At 35.7% G+C, this 19,486-nt stretch overlaps 1 long non-coding RNA gene across 1 annotated transcript in view; it reads right to left on the reverse strand.

The window, feature by feature from the left end:
- Positions 1–19,486, reverse strand: part of LOC143693337 (uncharacterized) — a 120,056-nt gene that overhangs the window by 51,471 nt on the left and 49,099 nt on the right. The gene's annotated exons all lie outside the window — the stretch shown is intronic.

Genomic DNA, 19,486 nt, shown 5'->3' on the forward strand with positions numbered 1-19,486 from the left:
AGTGCTTATTTTTTTAAGTATCAAGAAGTGGGCCTTCTGTAGGCATGATTTAGTTCTTTCATAAAGTCAAAAAAACTGATTACACTATTCTAATGCATTTGTGCTGTTAAAAGCTCTTTGGATTTGTTTAGTTGGTTTTGGTTTAATTGGATTTTCATTCAATTAAAAAAAAAAGACAAAGGATTTGTGTAAAAGTTCACTTATATCTGAACAATTAACTACCTGTCAGCTGGATTGCTGTGTTGTCTACACAGTAAAAATTGTAAGTAGATGGAGCAAAAATTTCAGTGGACAGAAAGTCAAAATGTGAGATAAATGGCTAGTTGTGGAAGTCTTATTTTTTGTATTTTAGAGAACAGACATGAAAAAACATTGTTCTTTTTTCAGTGATGATGTGAAAACAATTATCTCAGTCTTCCTATTTGTAATGAAAAAATAATTATTCTGTGTCTTTCTAGGATTAAGTACAATTTTTTGACCCTAAATGATTTGATCCTTCATACTCCAGAGTATTTAGAAAATTTAGATATAATGATTTAATTCCTTTAGAAATTCCTGTGTCCAACTGATTTCTGGTCTTGTCATGTTTTCAAGAATTGTGGATTTAGAGAAGCAGAACATGTATGTAGGTGGTTCCATACTATGGAAGTAAAACTGTGATTATTACTTCATTCAAGTCTAACTAAATTTTGACTCTGTTACTTATAAAAAAGATAATGCATCCTCTTGACAGTTGGAACATTCTCATATTGAATGGGAATTATGTTTTTATGGATATTTACATATGTAACAAATAACATAGTTAATTTAAAAAAGAATAATCACAAATTGTGTAACTGTGCAAAACTTATTTTCCTGTGGTTTTTTGCTTTTGTTTTTTGTTTGTTTGTTTTTCTTTCATGAGTGAATAGTTTAAACAATTGAACATTTTAGACAATTGAAAATGCAAAGTTGAAGCTCTTTGAAATGCTTAAGTCACATTCAGCAAATATATCTGTAGTTCAGACAGATATGGTAACTATTTATTCTTTTATATTCATAGTCTGATGTACTCTAAAAGAATATTTAGAACAATTCTAAAGCAGTACTACTTATTTTTGACATGGTTGAACTTTGGTTGTCATTTTTCTTCATATCTGGGTATCTTGCAGTTCTACATTTTCATATTTGTGAGTGAGTGAAAGCAGGTTTCCAAAGTCCTCATTTTGGAGTACATGTTTTTTTGAGTCTTCTGAGTCTTTATATATATTTTAGCATTAACTATCAGACGATGTTTCCATCTGTCACAGTTCCCACAGAACTATGGCTTAATGTTGAAGTATTTGGTTCTCCAGATTAATTCCTTCTCACAGTTCAGGTTTAGGTTATTAACAAGATATCAAGAGAGGTAGATTTCAATTAAGACACTGGGAAAATTCACTCTGACTTATCCATATCTTCGTCTTATCTTTCTTGTTCCCACTTTTTTAAGCAATTCCCTGTTTAAATAGCTCCCTGTTACTCTTCCTAAACTCTCTTCAATGTTTTCATGCCAGCAGACCTGATAACTCAAAAGATGATCAAAAAATAAAATACAGAGTATCCCGATTTAGAAATATATTCACAAGGATCATCAAAGTCCAATTTCTAGCCCTGCACAGGTGTCATGGTTTAGGAATGGTATTCCCCAATCTAATTTTCCTGTTGAAACTCATGTGCCACTCACTAGCTTCCCTCTATCCCTCCCCTGAAGGAAAACTGGAGACACAAAAGGCAAGATCACAGGCTGAGAAAAGAACAGTTTACTGGAAACAGCAAAGATATAAGAAAATTAATAGTAATAGCAGCACTAAAAATAACAAAGTGTACCAGATTCACATGCGATTTCTTAGAACCAGTGCTCCCTCTGCCACATTTACTCAACCAAAGGAACCTCTTCTCTCCCTCCCCCCTGCCTCTGGCATGGGTATGAGGTGCATAGAATAACCTCCATGTCCTAGCCATGCCTCCTTCTGGCCACTGGCAAAAATTAACCCTGTCCTGGCCAGAACCAGGACAACAGGACAGCCCCAAGAATCACACCATGTGCCTGACAGGATATTGCAAATGTTTCTTTAACTCTGTCAGACTCGGTGCCATGACTTCCCTGCAGAGCCTGTTCCAGTGCCCAGCTACCCTCTGGTTGATGAACTTTTTCTGAATATCAAACCTAAACCTCCTCTGACACAGCTTCATGCCTTTAGCTTGGGTCCTATCACTGGTTATAAGAGAGAAGAGATCAGTACCTTCCCCTCATGCAGAAACTGTAGACAATAAAGAGGGGCTTTGGTCACTTCTTCTGTTCAGCCTGGAGAAGAGTGGTCTCCCCTCTTCTGACTGAACAGACTAAGTGACCAAAGCCCCCTTCTCATATGTTAGGCCCTTCACCGTCTTTGTGGCCCTCCTTTGGACACTCTCTAATAGTTATATATCTTTCTTATACTGTGGCACTTAAAACTGCACACAAGGACTTGAGGTGAGGCTGCACTAGCACAGACTGAATCAGGAAAATCACCTCCCTTGACCAGCCAGTGATGCATCCCAGGACACAGTTGAGCCTTCTGGTGGTCATGTCACACTGTTGACCTAGTAGAATGGGACTTAATGTTAGAAGAACCAAGGCTTGAATAGTGGAGACTAATAAGTTTATAAGAGTAGTGGTATATGGAGGTTGAAATACTACTGAACCAAGTGGAACCCAGCTCCTGACAAATTATTCTTTTGAGACCTTTTTTCCTCTTTTTATTCTTGCAGAATTGTCTTCTGCCATTTAAGACAGAACAGAAAGCCTTTAGTCATGCTTCTAGAAAGCCAAATTATTTCATTACCTTAACATGATGGGTTTTATGTAAAATAAAGTAACAGATGGTAAGGTGTAGGTCTAAAGATAAAGGACTTTTCCAATTACTTATGAAGAGGCAAAAAATGAGCAAATCTGCATAATTTTTTATATAATAAAATGGTAGAAAGCAATTTCCAGACTGATTGGAATAGGATGCCATTAAAATTGCTTCTTAAGGGAATATTTTAAGTGCCTGTTTTTCAGAATGAAGTGCCTGTAATTCATGGGCATAGATAACAGCTGTACTGGCCTCTGTGTGTAAATGCAGTTATATTTCCATGATTTCAAAATTTTCATAAGTTATATGATTTATGTAAGAATTTATGGTTACTCAAAGGCATCAGAAATGCAGTTTAAGTGCTACTACTCATAAGACTTGCCAAAGGATTAACATCAGCTGATTTATTTTCTAAATTTTATTGTTATTGTATATCATACTTCCTCTAATATGATGTCTCTGTACTACAATAATTTCATCCTAAAGTAACTCAGAGTATAAAATCCAACTGAAGAAATTATTATAAAAATGACATAATAAAGAGATGTATTTGTAAAAACATTTCTATAATTAGAATTTTATTCATAGAGAAAGAATAAAGTTTATTTATAAGAAAAATTCACCTCTTCGTACAATCCTGACAAAAAAAGCATCACATATTCTGTTATGAATTAACCTGAATCTATTTAGATTTAGTATGATTTTCCTGTTTTCAGTGTATGTGTATGTAGTGTATGTTGTTTAACAAACTATTTGGAAATACTTTTTTGTTTGTTTCATTTCTTATAAAATGAAGTCTAGAAAAACCTTTTTGGCTATCACTGGTGCTCATCTCATTGTAGTTCAAACTAACACATCTTTGAAATATTTCTAGCAATAGTCAAATTTAATATGCACATGGATTTATGAATGATTGCCATAAATATTCAAAGTGGTGAGGCAAAGTTTTCCCTGCAAATGTAATTTTCTCAGACTCTGCAGCGTTTAATAGGCTATTGCTCTAACATGCTCTATTTAGTTTTGCAACTTCTATATTGGAAGCATAAGTTTTTTCAGAGTGAACATTCCTTTAACAGTCAGTGGACCTTACAGTACAGATCACTTCTGTCACTGAATAAGTTAAAAGTGTTGAGTGCAAAATATTAAGTAATCTAATGTAGTTTTAACATTTATAACCATATAGAAAAGCATACTTATAAAGGTTCTGATAAACTTTTGCAAATGGAGTGACATGCTTCACTAGTAAGAGAGAAACAGCAATATACTTTAATAAAGTAGTGAGTTAATTAAGAAAAATTCAATCATAAATGCAACAGTGGTTTAACAAGATTGGATGGGAAGGTACATTTGGCCATTTACTGCATAGAGGACAGGGTCACATAAAGATGTGAGGGACAACCTTCTGTTGAGGCAGGAGGTTCAGAAAGAACCCACCTGCCCATTCTCAGAGAGGAGTCAAGGTGCACATTAGTCTGAGACTTGGTCAACAGTTTACGGCTAAAGGATTCTATAGGCACAATGAATCCTATATATCACTTAGCTAAGATTTCAAATTTTAGCATGCTAATAATCACTTTCCAAGGATCTGTTGTAGCAGGGAAATTCTCAGCCTCTAGGAGTAACCTTGAGAGGCTCCCCTACTCGAAGTGAAGTCCTAGTGTGAGGCCCCTGCTATGCCAGAGAGCTCAGCAGGCCAAAGTAGCATGATTGGCTTATTTGTGAACCACCAAGACATCTGAGTCAATGCTCTAGACACCCCCTGTGTACCATGTTGCCATCTGTTCCCCAAAGTCCACAGCAAGCAGGATATGGCTATCAAAACACTGGTTGTTATGGATTAAGCAAGAGTTGGGGGGAGAGAGGCACACTGTCACACCCCATGCATGACTATAGTCAATTTATCTTACCTCCAGAGGCTGGTGGTATGGCCAGTCCATGCATGTGAGTATGCATAAGTTATGTGTGTTTTGAACAGGCACAGTCATAAACTCAGGCACAGATATTTCACCTAATAGAAAGAGCCTGACATACTGGATGCACAGATTTTAGCTATTCATTAATTTTAGTCTGAGAATCTCTCTTAGTTCTCATAAAAATCTTTCAACCTTTACTTGTCAATCTACTTCTATCAGAACCAGCCAGGTTCCTTCACTCAAAGCTTGTCAACACTTTTCAAAATGTATCTTCTAATTTCAGTCACAGAACAAAGAGAGATTTTCTAAAAATATTTTCCTTTGTCTATTCAACAGCTGCTTAATTTAAAGCAGTTCAACTGTAGATATACAACTATCTTGTCCTAATAAAGGACTATGAAAAAATTACCACAGTACTCTTTGAACAAATAGTCTTGAAGAACGCAAACGTTTCTAGGTTTCAAAAGAATACAGTGATTTTTTTTACATCTTTATTTTAATGTATCTTTAATGTGTCCCGGAACTTTATAGGCAATATCTTAATGAAAAGTGATAGGTTAGCTTTCAGGAATTTTAAAGCTGGAGAAAAGTATCTGGTATATTCAGAATCTTCCTCTTCTGTGAAACGTTTATAGTGTCCTTTACTCAGAGCTAATTGTGAAATTGGAAGCCATAATGAGTGTTTACTTTTTCTGAGCACCCAAAATTACTTGGAAACGGTAATACCCTAGCTGTCTTTTGATGTCTTTCTACAGCTGTCCTGGAAAAACTAGTAAAGTTCAGGATCTATTTGAAATAAGTTAAAGGATAAAAACCTAATTACTGCCAATCAACATTATTTTTTCAACAGTATGTCTACTAAAAGAAGTTGTTTTGGGAAAAAAATGTAAGGGGAACATTTATGTACTTAGAAAATTTTCAAAGGGGTAATTTTAAGGCATCCTAATTCAAACCAACAAAAAATATTAGCTCCTGCTATGGGAGCGATAAATATTTAATGTAATATTTATAGTGAAGAAAAAATTGTCTGTACTACTGCAGGCATATGGATATGATCATCCCAATATACAAAGTGTAGGACAAATTAGAATATAAGAGAAATTGAAAAATATGAAAAGGATTTCAGAGAAAATTTAGGGATTTTATGATCACTTGATGACATATATATTTATATATATGAATATCACAGGTATTTCATTTAGGGTGTATGTTCTTAAATTTATCAGAGGAATGAAATGCAAAGCATGCATCTGCCTGGACTTCAACAAAGCACTTGATATAGCACCATGTGTAAAATACAGGTCAAATTAGAAAAGATAAAAATTACTAGAACTGCAAAATTATTTAGATAAAAAGATAAAAGATAAAAATTACTAGAACTGCAGAAACTGCAAGGTTCTAGTCAAAGGGGAGAAGACAGCAGATATTATTGATATTAAATATATTATGAAAGATAAATGAAATTATGTTTCTCAAGGGTTAGGTCAGTAATACTCTTAAGTGAATTTAAAGATATTATGTATGAATCAGGAATACCTCAAGAACTTTTACCAATGTTGAAAATGTAAAAATCATTGTAATCCTAGAGAAAATGAAGGGTCATTCCACACAAGTGCTGCTTAAATAAGTACAAGCAATCAGAATAGAGTGATTGAAGAAAATAGCAATAAAGCAGGAAACAATTTCTTCTAACAGTGTTTGCTCTTCTGTTCTATAAAATAAAATCCATTACTTTGACTTTCAATGCCAATTTCTAAGATATTCTTCTTTGTGTTGCAGAAAGTTACTTGTACAGATGTGTACATTTCACTGAGTGGTGAGTAACTGATGAATCAGTTCTAGCTGACAGACTGGTAGCTTCACAACTTTAATGATTTTTTTTTAATTGTTCATACTCACAGGAGAAAAATTGGGTGAATTTTGGTACCACAGAGGTAGACATATAACTTTTGACAGTACAAAATTTTGTGGTTTGTAACTGGAAACTAGTAAGAAAAATCACTGACAAAAGGGCAGAAATTCAGGCTCATTGAAGGAGCTGTATCATATTCAGTCCTATGAGGTACCAATATGTCACAGCTGTGAATAATGCAAATGGTGTCCTAGGATTTGTCAGCTGAGTTAGGACAATATTAGTTCCATTATACAAAATTCTGAGGAGATAGTCTCTGAAATATGTGCTCTGGTCATTCATATTGAAAGGAGATGAATTTAAACTGACAGGTGGAGAGAGCTTCTGTGATAATGCAGAAAATTGGAAGTCTATTATATGAGAAGAGATTGGAAGCACTGAGCTTGGTTATCTGGTGACACAAAGGCAAAAAGGGGATAAGGTTGCTGCCTATAAATTCATCAAAGGTTACAGACTATGTAAGGTAAAGGGTTGGTAAAGGAACAAATGGATACAATAAATATGTTTTGCTTGAAACTGAAGAATACCTAGTAATTCCATGGCATGTGTGGAAGCCTAGTGTTTACAATGTATTACAGGAGAAAAACCAAAGATTAACAAAACAAATATTACTTTAAATAGATTTTTGTATTTTTAAAGGATTAACAACTCTGATTCCTGCAATAAGAGAAGTCACTGCTATATGAATGTATTGCATGAACAATTAATAGGTCATGTACTGAAAGACATATACAGATGTGAAATGTATACATTGACTATAGGCCTGCATGACTTTAAATACCTGGTCAAACATCTGGAAATATGAATCTGAAAAAAATCAACCAACTGATTTGTTATGGAGCCAGTTGCAGGCCTGGGAATAACAGATTCTACTATCTGTACAGGGTGGAAAGAACTCTTTTTTTGAATTCTTAAAAAAGAGATTTTCAGTTTGCCTCTAGGTCAGCATGAACTTGCACATTAATCTGTAGCTAAAACAATTAATCTAATTCTCAGCTGTCTTAATTTGATAAAGTGAATCCCACTCATAAACTGTAACAGGCCTGAGTAGGGAAAAATAGTTGTCACCAGCAGAGTCTCTCAGATTACCTAGGGAAAACTGCAGCCTAATACAAGAAAGTAGAAGGGAGAGAGATATGGCTGTCTAGAAGAAGTAACTTGACCTCAAAATAAATGAGATTTATTAGAGAAAAAATAAGGGGTGTGTGAATAAGATAGTAAAAGCTATCTATTCTGTGGCAGTGTGAAAATAAAGTGTTGGTAATAGTATGAAAATTATGGTAAGATAATTCCAGGGACTTTTTTTGGCAAAGGAAAAAACAACAACACAAATCCTCTATACCCACAGCCGATGATAATCAAATATAATGTAGAAATGCTTGAGAAAAGTTCTGGTTGAACAACATGCATTGTGATAGACAGTCAGAATTTAGGGAGAATATATCCATGTCCAGAATCTGATTTTTCTCCTAGTATGCATAATGTACTACTAGTCTGTAGTTATCTGTTTTCTGTGACAACTCTTCAGGATTCACACAAAATTCATATCGCCTCTTTCTTCTGCTCTTTACCACTTTCTGCTCAATACCATTGCTATTGAAGGCTTAGTTCTTGAGGTCCTTGGGGTTATTCTGGGTGCATTTTAAATGCAGCTATTGTTCTGGCATGAATAGAAGCTAGTGAAAGCATAGGTGGTAAAAATAAAATCTGAATATTTACAAGCAGAAAAATAGAGGTCTTAGTAAAAGACAAATGCTTCTGGTGTAAGAGAGGCATCTCAAAAAATGTGATTCCAGTGCCTTAGCCCAGGCATTTTGTTTAATTTTAGTGACATCCTTGGACATATCTTCCAGTTCAGTGTGGATGCCTCAGATGTCTTAGGTGCCTGTGATGGATGCACTCAATCCCTTGACCAAACCAGCAGTAGTTCAACAGAGACTTCAGAGGAGGTAAAGGCATGATCTGCAGGCAGTGCAAGATCTCCTGCAGTTCCATTCTGTTCTCTGAAAACCCACAGAGGAGCAGAGTGACACAGTGAGCATTGAGGCACAAGTGTGTGAGGAAGAAGTAGCAGGGACATGTTGTGAAGCGACTGCAAGCCCCATTCCCTGTCCTTGTAATGCTGTGGGGAAAGAGGTAGGGGACTCGGCAGAAAAGTGGAGACTGAGAAGAAAGGACAGGGGTGGAGAAGGTGTTATGAGATTTGAGTTTATTTCTTATATCCTACTTTGATTTTATTGATAATGAATTAACCTAATTTCCCCAAGTTGAGCACATTTTGCCCATGACATTAACTGGTGAGTGGTCAGTCCCTGTCTTTATCTTGACCCATTAGGTTTTCATTACAATTCCTTGCCCCTGTCCTGTAGAGGAGGAGACTGACAGAGTGACTTTGGTGGACACCTGGCTTCCAGCTGGGGTCAACCCATCACACTACAGAAATCCTAGTAGACCAGTGTGCATAAAGATAATACTCTACCAGCTTCTCCTTAGCTTCACAGCCCTGGCAGATGGCACAATTGCTTGAATTGTTTTCAGGGTTTTTCCTGACTTGTGCTGCTAGGTAAAAAGCTGTAGACACAAATTATTTATATCTGCCTAAAATTAATCAATTATTATTTTTTTCCTAGTCAATTAAAGTAAAGTTTAAGCAAAGTTTAAGATAAAATTATAAACAAAACATTATACATATGCTTCAATTCCTAAATACAGATTCATATAAAAAAATAGATAATAGTTCTTTTAATTCCAAAATGACAAATACATTTCTCATCAGGAAATAAGAATCAAGGTGCTATAACAGACTTCCCAAAATAATTTTTGGAAGCATTATGCACTTTCTGATGTGTGTACATTCATGTGATTTCTGAGAAAGTGCAATTATATCTAAAAAATGATTGATACAATGTAAAAGGTATGAAAAAGTATGGAGCAATTTTTTAAAACAAAAAATTAATTCAAAAAGCTCCCAGGTTTTAAAAATATTTTAGAACAGCAGTAGGATTTTATAAATCAAAAGGCTCCCTTCTCTTATGTCTCTAGAGAGATCATCATCACAGTATAAATTTATTATATATTTGCATACATCAATATCTTCAAGATCTTGTTACATGTTATCTTGCTGTAAAAACAGACCTAATATGATAAAGTGAAGTATTTGATATATAAGCCTAACAGCAGACAACTGTATTAAACCAGATTCATCTAACACTGGTTAGGTCTCTGAGACCTTCAAAGTGAAATGAAATCACACAAGAGCTACAGAAGACCTGCACTGGCAGCAGGTGAGCAGAATATTCATCAGCATCTCAAACAGTATTAGATTCTCATGTGTAGGCAACAGAATCAAGCCCCTGGTGTGCAACCTGGGATTAACTGAACTGTTCTCTAGACATCACTGACTGTCCTGGTTAGATTTACGTTGACTATAATCTAAATTCAGATGCCTGGTTCATATAAAGACACTTAGGTATAGATATAAAAAGACATTTGAGAATAGACAGATAAATGCAGTTACTACTGAGCTGAACCCAACACCTAAATCTCATTAGAATTCAAACAGAAATGCAAAAAAAATCTTCATTAATCTGTAAAAAATGCTTTTTTATTCATATTTTCTAATCCATTTTGCATACACATTAAATTTTTACACTCTGAAGATAATAATTTACAAGGTATGATCAGTGTCATATATTTTAATATTTTTCTGTTTATCCAGTCTTTGCTTGTACTACTTCATGACCTATTTCCCATTAACATTTCCTATAAAGATGGCATTCAGCTGCCCTTACTGCCTTTGAGAATCAGTTCTCAATGTTTTTCTGCAAGGAGAGAAATTGCAATTAGCTTGGTTTCTAAAAAAACTTGACAGTTATAAAAGATTATTTTTTTCATGAAAGCTAGGTTTATAAGAATCATGCAGCCAAAATCTGAGGTATACAGTAATTTGACCTGTGTAGAATTTCATTCTAGTTATCTATTATGATTTTAATAATAAAATATTTTAGATTTCAGCAGAAGTAGTAATATTTAGAAGCAGCATAAACATTTCAGAAGATGGCAGATCCTATCTTTGTGATCTGACAACTAAAAGCGATCAGTTCAAAACAAGACAAGACGTGTTTTCCATTACTCTAAGAAAAACTAAAAATCGTCAAACCCCCAGATGTTCCTGAGATATTAATGGTTCAGGTTCAGCTAATTTTAATAGCTGAACTCCACAGGGGTATGTCTTTCAAAGAATATGTTATAGGCAATATACCTTTATTTTTCAGTAGCTTCTCATATGACTCAGAATCTTTGACATGACAATAACAAAACAAAACAAAGCAAAAGAGCAACAACAACAAAAACAAAACTAAACAAAAAAGCAACAAGCATTAAAATGGGCCAAAATTAGGGCTGGGTTGCAAGTTTTGAAGATGTTTAATGCAGTACATGTAACACCAGAACTATCCAGAGAATGCTTGGATAACTTTAGGTCATCTTTATCCTGCCACAAGTTGTTCACAGAATCACAGAATCATGAAGTTTAGAAGTAACTTCCAGAGGTCATTTAGGTCCTAAATGCATCTTCTGTGCAGAGCAGTTAAATCAGATTGCTTTGAGCTGTGTGCAGTAAGTTTCTGACTATTTCTACAGACAAATATTCCACAATTTCTCTGGGCAACATGTTCCAGCATTTGACCACTCTCATATTAAGTACTGTTCACTTTTTTCTTGTGAAACTTCACAGCATGTTCCCTTTTCAGGCCCAGTAGGGAAATGATTGCTTTTTCCTCAGCTGAGATGTGTACAAGCATTGAAAAACAAGGTCACTGAAAGTTGCTGATTTACTTGTCTTTCCATAACTATTCAGTGTCTTCATTTCATGCTATTAAAATCAGAATTACCTCAGGTTTATGGAGTACAATGTCTTCACAGAAAGAAAGGAAAAACCTTGCAAACTCCAACAAATTAAGTTGATCCTCTGAATTTCTTAAATTTTATGCATGGCTATTATTTTCTTCTGTCTTCTGGTAAAATGTTTTGGGTTCAGATCTGAGTGAATGCAAGATTGGGAGACCAGGGCTAGAGAAGTGAAAGAACCAAACATGTGAGAATGATCAGCAGATGTTCCTATTTACCTGATACTGCCTAATGTGTCACCTCTTCATTATACAAAAAAGAAGCAAATGAGAACAGGGGTTTAACCTCTTAGCCTACATTTTTCCCCCTTTTTTATCTTCAATTCTTTTTTTCTTTCTCTTCATTTTCATTTCCATTCTTAGTTAAATATATATATGTACTTATTATATATTCATGTCTATTTGTCCATATATAAAACCAAAATGAAATTAAACTCTATTATTAATCTGCAATGTTCTATTTTCATGCTTTAATCAAACTGAAGAATAGATGTGGAAAATGCAAGGCAAAGGTTAACATCTCTATCCTATTATAGCTGTAGTCACTTGAGACAAAGTGTATCTTTAAACACTCTTCTTTTTTCTTTTCTTTTTTTTTCAGCTTACTGCAGTCTTTTTGCTTGGTTTTCAGTAATAAATTTGTTCAAACTCTGTGTGTTCTCTAAAGATTTTGAAATTTAGTATATACTTCAAATACTGATACCCACAGCCTAAATTATGTCAGCCAGAGTTGTAAGGTAAATGTTTGGTTCAAGTCTTGCAAATAATGTTTGAGTTAACAAACCTTTATTCATTCCTAATATTTTTTCACATCCTGAAGGTACTTCTAGTGCATATTTAAGTATTATCTCAGAACAGTGAAATATCTGCAGCTTCCACATCATAACAGCACTGGTCTTGGTGATCTAGGTGCCAAAAGAAACCTGTAATAACTCATTTGTCCAGGGCAAGAAGGAAAGCCTGGTGAAGGCTCTAGAGCATAAGTCCAAAGATGAGCAGCTGAGGGAGCTGGGGTTGTTTAGGTTCAATAAGAGGAGGCTCAGGGGTGACCTTACCTTTCTCCTCAGATCGCAGCAAGAAGGGGATCACCCTGCAACCAGTGACAGAACAAGAAGACATAATGTCAGGCTGTGCCAGCAGAGATTCAGGCTGGACATCAGGAGGGATTCCTTCATGGAAGGGGTTGTTAAACATGGGAATGGACTGCCCAGGGAACTGATGGAGTCACCATCCCTGGAAGAGTTTAGGAAAAGACTGTGGTACTCATAGCCATGGTCCAGTTGACAAGGTGGTGTCCAGTCAAGGGTTGGACAATCTCAGACGTCTTTTTCAATATAAATGATTCTGTGGTTCTGTGATTCTCACTTGCCCAAAATGCGAAGTTATTCCTTGTAGTATTAGATAAATACATGCCTGATCTGTACAACTCCAATTGTCAAATCTGATTACATAAAACCTGGAATGTTTTTCAGCTCTGAAAATCATCACGTACAAATATCTAGCTGTGGACAAGGGAAAGTAAATCTTACAGAAAAATAAAACTGTATATCTTTTAAAGATTGCAAAACAGGTTCAAAACAGTTTGTCAAGGTGTTTGACTAGTTCAAATAATTGAAATTTGTCTTACCTCCTCCTTTTTCTTTTAGCACATTTAGTTTTATTTATAGCTGTCCTTCCTCTGTCTTTTGTTACTTTTCTGATGTCACTTTTGTTTTAAAATCTCTTGTATCCTCCTTATTCCAAGGCATAATAAGTTAGTTTTTTTTTTTTTCTTTTCAGGAATCCCAGGCCCTGGACACCAGAGAGAAAAGTCTGGAGGAAGGAAGACCTATCCTTGGTAACAAAGGATCAGATTAGGGAACACATTAGAATTCTAGAACCATAGCATGAATCAAGTTGGAATAAATCTTTAAGGATCATCCAGTCCAAATCACATTACATGGGCAGGGATACCTTCCTCTAGATTAGGGTACTCAAAACCTTTTTAACGTGCTTTGAACACTTGGAAAGATTTGGCACCCACAGGTTCTCTTGGCAACCTGTTCTAATGTCTCACTGGATTTGTAACAAAAATAATTCTTCATATCCTATTTAAATCTCTCTCCTTTCAGAATAAATCTATTACTCCTTGTCCTGCCACTCCAGGCCCTGGTAAAAAATTCCTCTCCATCTTTCTAATAAAAGCTCTTTAAGACTCAGAAGACTGAGACTTTTGTTTTACAAGATGAACAACCCCAGTTCTCTTAGCCTGTCTTGATAGCATAGGTGCTCTATCCCTCTGATGATTTCCACTGCTATCCTCTGCACGTGCTCTAACATGTCCATGTCTTCCTTGTAATTGGTATTCCAGAGCTGGACACAGCACTCCTGGAGGGGCACTCACGAGAGCAGAGTATAGGGAAGGAATCATCCTCCTCCATCTGCTGGCCATTATCCTGTTGATGCAGACCTGGGTATGATTGACTTTCTGGGCTGCGAGCATACAGTACTGGCCTATAGTTTTTCAACCATCAGTATCATCAAGTCCCTGTCCACAGGGCTTTTTTTCAAAATATTCATCTTCATGGTGCTGGGAGTTGCCCTGCTGACCCCGGTATAAGACTTTACACATTGTGGCCTTGTCAGTTTCATGAGGTCCACCTGGATGCACTCTTCAAGCCTGTGAAAGTTCCTCTGGAAGGTATTTCCTCCCTCTAGTGCGTCAACTGCATCACTCAGCTTGGTGTTCTTTAGATTCCACAACAGAGGTGTTTTACTTTCATGTATAAGTAGTTTTTCATTCAAAGAAAGCAAGTTCCTCATAATTTGGCAAAGAGTTACATTAGTATTCCCCTACATTAACCTCACTTTTTAACCTTACCCCCTGCATTGATTTGATTATAGAAGTTACATGCTGAAGTAGCTAGACACTGTGAAGGAAAAGCAAATTCTTTTATCTCATTCTTCCACCAAGCTCCTTGTTGGAGTCACAGTGTAAAACCTCAGCTCAGTAGGAAAATGTCATTCTTGCCCTTTGATGTATTTAAATTATGAGTCACATAGAACTACCAAGTATCTGGTTTTGTTATGAAAAGAGAAAATGATTACAAATGCTTTTTCAGTGAAGCTCTCATCTAGGGACTAGAACCATCGCTGAGATTAAGATAGGTCTCTTTTTTTGTTTCTTTTGTGACTTAAGGGCTGAAGTCTGTTCTCTCCCAAAGTATTATACGACTTCAGCATATCACTTCACAGTAACAGAGAGACTGGAAAAGGCACAAGTGGGTGCTTTTGGATAACTAAAACTCTCTTATGATAACACTTCATAAAAACTGAGTTGTTTTGCTTTGCTATTGTAGAATTTATTCAAGGAAAAAAACACAGAAACTGTCTTCCTTTAGGCATCAAACTTAGATATTTAAATCTGAAAAAGTCATAAAACTTTTGCAGTGAAAGGAGTGAGATGTGTACTTCCATTGTAGAGTCTTTGATGACATTCTAAGATTGACAGGTAAGAAAAGTCAGACGTTCTAAAATTTATATCTGCTTATTTGTCAATTCCCATACAGAGGATGAAATTCATGTAGTGAAGACCTGTGGAGCAGATGCAAATAAATGAAGAATGCTTTTTTGAAGGTGAATAGATGTGTTGTCTTTTCTTTTCATGTAAACTGCTACACTGCCAAAAAGAACGTAGTTTATCTTTCAATAAATTAGGACTATTTTGGACAGCATGTTTGTATATGTATGTGTTCTTAGGGAAACTTGGTGAAAACTATTCCTTCTGGTATCAGAATGACAATGACATTTTGATTTTCCTCTTAAAAACTCAGAAAGAACACAAGTGGTCCTTATTTAGGCATTGGAGTGGGTTCTCCCCACTCCGCTTTGTCACTATATTTGCTGTACATGTCAAAGTTTTGGTTGCAGGGATGCTTCAGGGATTGCTGTTGTAAGAAGAGGTTGGAGCAGCCCAATGCCAGGGACACACAGTTCCTAATAGGTCTAGAGTGGACTTCAGTCTGTGGAACAACCCATGCTGAAGGAGAAAATTGTGAGGCAGGAGAGGCAGAGAGGAGCTGATATGGACTCCTATCACTTAATTGCCCATTCCACCCTGACCACTCTGGGAAGCTTGGTAGAAAAGTTAGGAGAGAAATAGTGAAGTTTAGTCTGAAGAAACCGGGTTAGAGGAGAAGTGGGTTTTTTAAAATAATTTGTCTTTGCTTCCCATTACCTGAATCTACTTTACTTGAAGATAAATTCCATAATTTTTTCCCAAGCTGAGTTTGTTTTGTCCTTTATGGTAAATGATAAGTAGTCTGCCTATGTTTATTTTGACCCATTAGTTTTTTCTTCCAATTTTCTCACCTGGTCCTGTTGAGGAGGGAAAATAGCAAAATTCTGGGTGGGTATCCAGCTGCAGAAGTTCTTACACAACCATAATCACAAAAACGATATTTTTCTCATTAAAATGGCTAGGACCAAGAGGTTATTCTTTGTCATCTCACATCATTGCCAGGGGGAAGGGAGTCCCTTCTGAGGAAAAGGGTTTCCATATGGTCAAATAAATGTGGCAGAGGGAGAGGTGGGGTAAGGCCAGTTCTGAGCCTGATGGAGCATCTGGGGAATGCTGGTTCCAGCTGGAGGGAGTGGTTGGGTAATGCCAGCTCCAAGCTGGGGGACAGTGGGGGTGACGTGGCTGTGGTCAGGTTGGGCACTGTGGAGAGAATCTTGCATGTGAATCACGCTCTCCCCTTGGTACACTTTCATTCTTAATATTGTTGCTGATACTCTTTGTTTTCTTATCTTGTTGCTGTTTCCAGTACATTTTTTTATCTCAACCCCAGATCTTTACCTTTTCTACCTCCACTTCTGCTCTCTAGCCCACTCCAGGGGGAAGAGGGAGGGGGAGGAGGAGGAGGGAGAATCTCAGTGGGAGCATTAAACTGGGAAGTAAGGTTTCTAACCAACAACACTCAGTTTCCTTCCCAAAAAGTATTTTAATCTGATTGATATTGCAAATATGATATTTTTATATTCAAATTGTCTTCGGATACACATTACAGAGATTTGAATTATTTTTTTTTCAAATCTAAGTTAATTAATTTAGCTATCAGATCTTAAAATCATATTAAAATGTTATGGCTTCTTATGAAGATTTCTTATTAATGCTGACAAAGCTAATTTCCCAATTAAATGCAGCATATTTATAGGAACATGACATTGTATCTGAACTTATTATTTAGGCAGTAGTGTAATGAATCTCACAGCAGTGCCACACTCTCCAGGCTACCCATGTTTTGAATCCTGGTCATCATTATGAATCATGCTTCTTTGACACACCTGATTGCTCTCTTTACCTCTCTTACAGAGGCTGGGCTGGACTGTTTATGTCTATCCCTTGTGCCCTAGAGAAAGCAGGGCTTTGTATGCCATTGATTCAGGCAGTTCTCTGAGCACACAAAGATGAGACTTATCTTCTAAATCATCATAATATGTAATGTTATGTCTAGCTTATCTCTAGCTCAACTCAGTACTGTTTAGTGAAAGGCAAAATAGAAGAGTACCTACTTTAAAGATAAATAAACTGTCTCTCACTACAAATTCCTGTGAGGTCTCAAAAAGATTTGCTTTGTATGGTAATTTTTTTTTAAAGTTTGGCCTTTTCTTTTAATTATCTGCATGGAAGCTTCTGGTTGATGAGCAGTATAAAGATGTGGTTCATCATATCTGATGCCTAAATATGAATTTATAAATACTTAGACTTGACAGTTTTAACTTCAAATACAGTTCTTTACTATCCTCAGATGCCTTTTTCTCATCACTCCTCTCACAGAGTTGTTCTTGAATATAGCTGACACACTATATAACCAGACCTTTTTATCTCTTTTAAAACACTGTGACAGATGTGTAAATGTTTTAACATTTACAGGTAAATATTTATATCTGAGGTATTTTTTATCAGTTTCCTGTTATTTAACTATTTGTGTGTGTTTTTTCTGGTGGTGTTTAACATTTAAAATTTTTTTTCCACTAAGAAAACCCAGTGTGAATTATCAATTTTGAAAACAGTACAATTGGATATTTGAATAACTCTGTGAACTCAGCAGTAGGACTTAATGAATAGCAGTGTTTGCAGCCCTAGTAACTTGTTCAAATTCTACATGCTACTATGTGAGAAACTTTCAAATTTCATCACAAATTATGGTTTACTTATAAGCAGTTAAATGTATAATTTTCTCTTTCACCCAGTTTGGCAGATTTTTTATTCAAGGAAAAACATAGAATTTAACTATTTTAATCTTTTTTTTATACCATAGAAATGGAGAATCAATATGTATAAAATGTTTCTGAATTTTAACTGCTTTCATATTAACTGAAGTCATCAATATAATTGTAGCAAAAGTCAATATTTATCTGACTGACATTTCAACCTGTTCCTTTTTGGTATGTGTAGAGTGTGAACTAAAATCATTCTCATGGTCCCAAAATTTTAATACTGCAGATTTAATCTTTATTTTTGAAAAAAAAAATTGAAGAGTAAATTCAAAGGAAATCACCACTCCCATTCCTTCCTATAACAGAGTGAAACCTAAAGATTTAGCCAGGTATTTGAATAACATGTCTTGAACAGCAAATCTGAAGTGGGAATTGGTTTACTTCACCTCCAGATACAGAGATATAAAATATTCAACATCCTAAGAATTCCTGTCTCTTGCATGTGTCTCTTTTTGGAGTTTTTTTGGAAATATGAGGACAGCTTCATGTGAGGTGGAGATACAGGTCTTCACTACAGTTTTTGTGACTTCATCTGAAAAAAAAACACTATCTAAGAACTAAGTCTCCTTTCTTGCATTTGGAGAGTGTAGTTAGTGAGGAGTGTTTGTTGTAGTTGTGGTATGGAATTCAAAATCTATCTAACTGGTAAATTAGAACTGTCATATTATTGACAACCCAGTAACATAAGACAGGAGAACTTACACTTACTTTCTCTAAACTAAAAGAAATACCAGAGAAAAATTCTACTGTGTATGCAAAGAATACGATAATCATTCTAGACCCTTTGGGATACCCAAAACTGTGTGAAAGAACCCTAGTTATTTCTTACATTTTTAACCCCTGTGCAGGGATCTCATATGGTACTGCAGAAACATAAACATTACAGTCAAGCAACAAGAGAAGGAGGCTAAAATAACATGTGTTTGTGAGTGTGTTTGTACTTATATGAAGGAGGCAGTGACATCTTCAGCTACAAGTTTAAAAGTGAATGATAGACAGTTGTAATGTATAGTGAAAGACATTGGTAAATCACTTCAGTGGTAATGCATTCTTTGGAAATAAGCCAGTCATTGGCGATAATTCACTGCAAGTATTTTCAATTCCGCTGTTTCCAGAACTTGGGCTATATATCAAAGTCAGAGTCATCATAAGGCAAAACCTAAAATCTTGTATTATTCTTACTAATTCTGAGAGGAATTATTCCATCTTTTGGTTAAACAGTGTTTATCTCAGTGGTGACTGATTCTGCAGAAGTTAAAGCCTGTCTTGTACAATTATGTCAGTAGAATATTTGTATTGTTTTGGTAGACTAGCCCTGGCTAACAGCCAAACACCAACCCAGCCACTCATTCACTCCCCTTCTTTAGGGAGACTGGGACAGAAAATAGGACTGAAAATCTAGTGGGCCAAAATAAAGACTGGATTGGATCAGATTTCAACTGATTTTTTATTAGTTAATTCAATAGTGAATTTCTAGACCAATTGTGGAACATTTAGGTAAAATTTTATTCCATTTCTCATAACATATCATATTTCTCAGAATATAAAACTAACACCAAGAAAATTCTCATAAATTATGACTTTACACCCATGCCTTACACACATGCAATTTAATCTTTAAAGTCAGCTGCTTGT

This window comes from Agelaius phoeniceus, chromosome 2 (assembly GCF_051311805.1).
Source record: "Agelaius phoeniceus isolate bAgePho1 chromosome 2, bAgePho1.hap1, whole genome shotgun sequence".
Lineage (NCBI taxonomy): Eukaryota > Metazoa > Chordata > Aves > Passeriformes > Icteridae > Agelaius > Agelaius phoeniceus.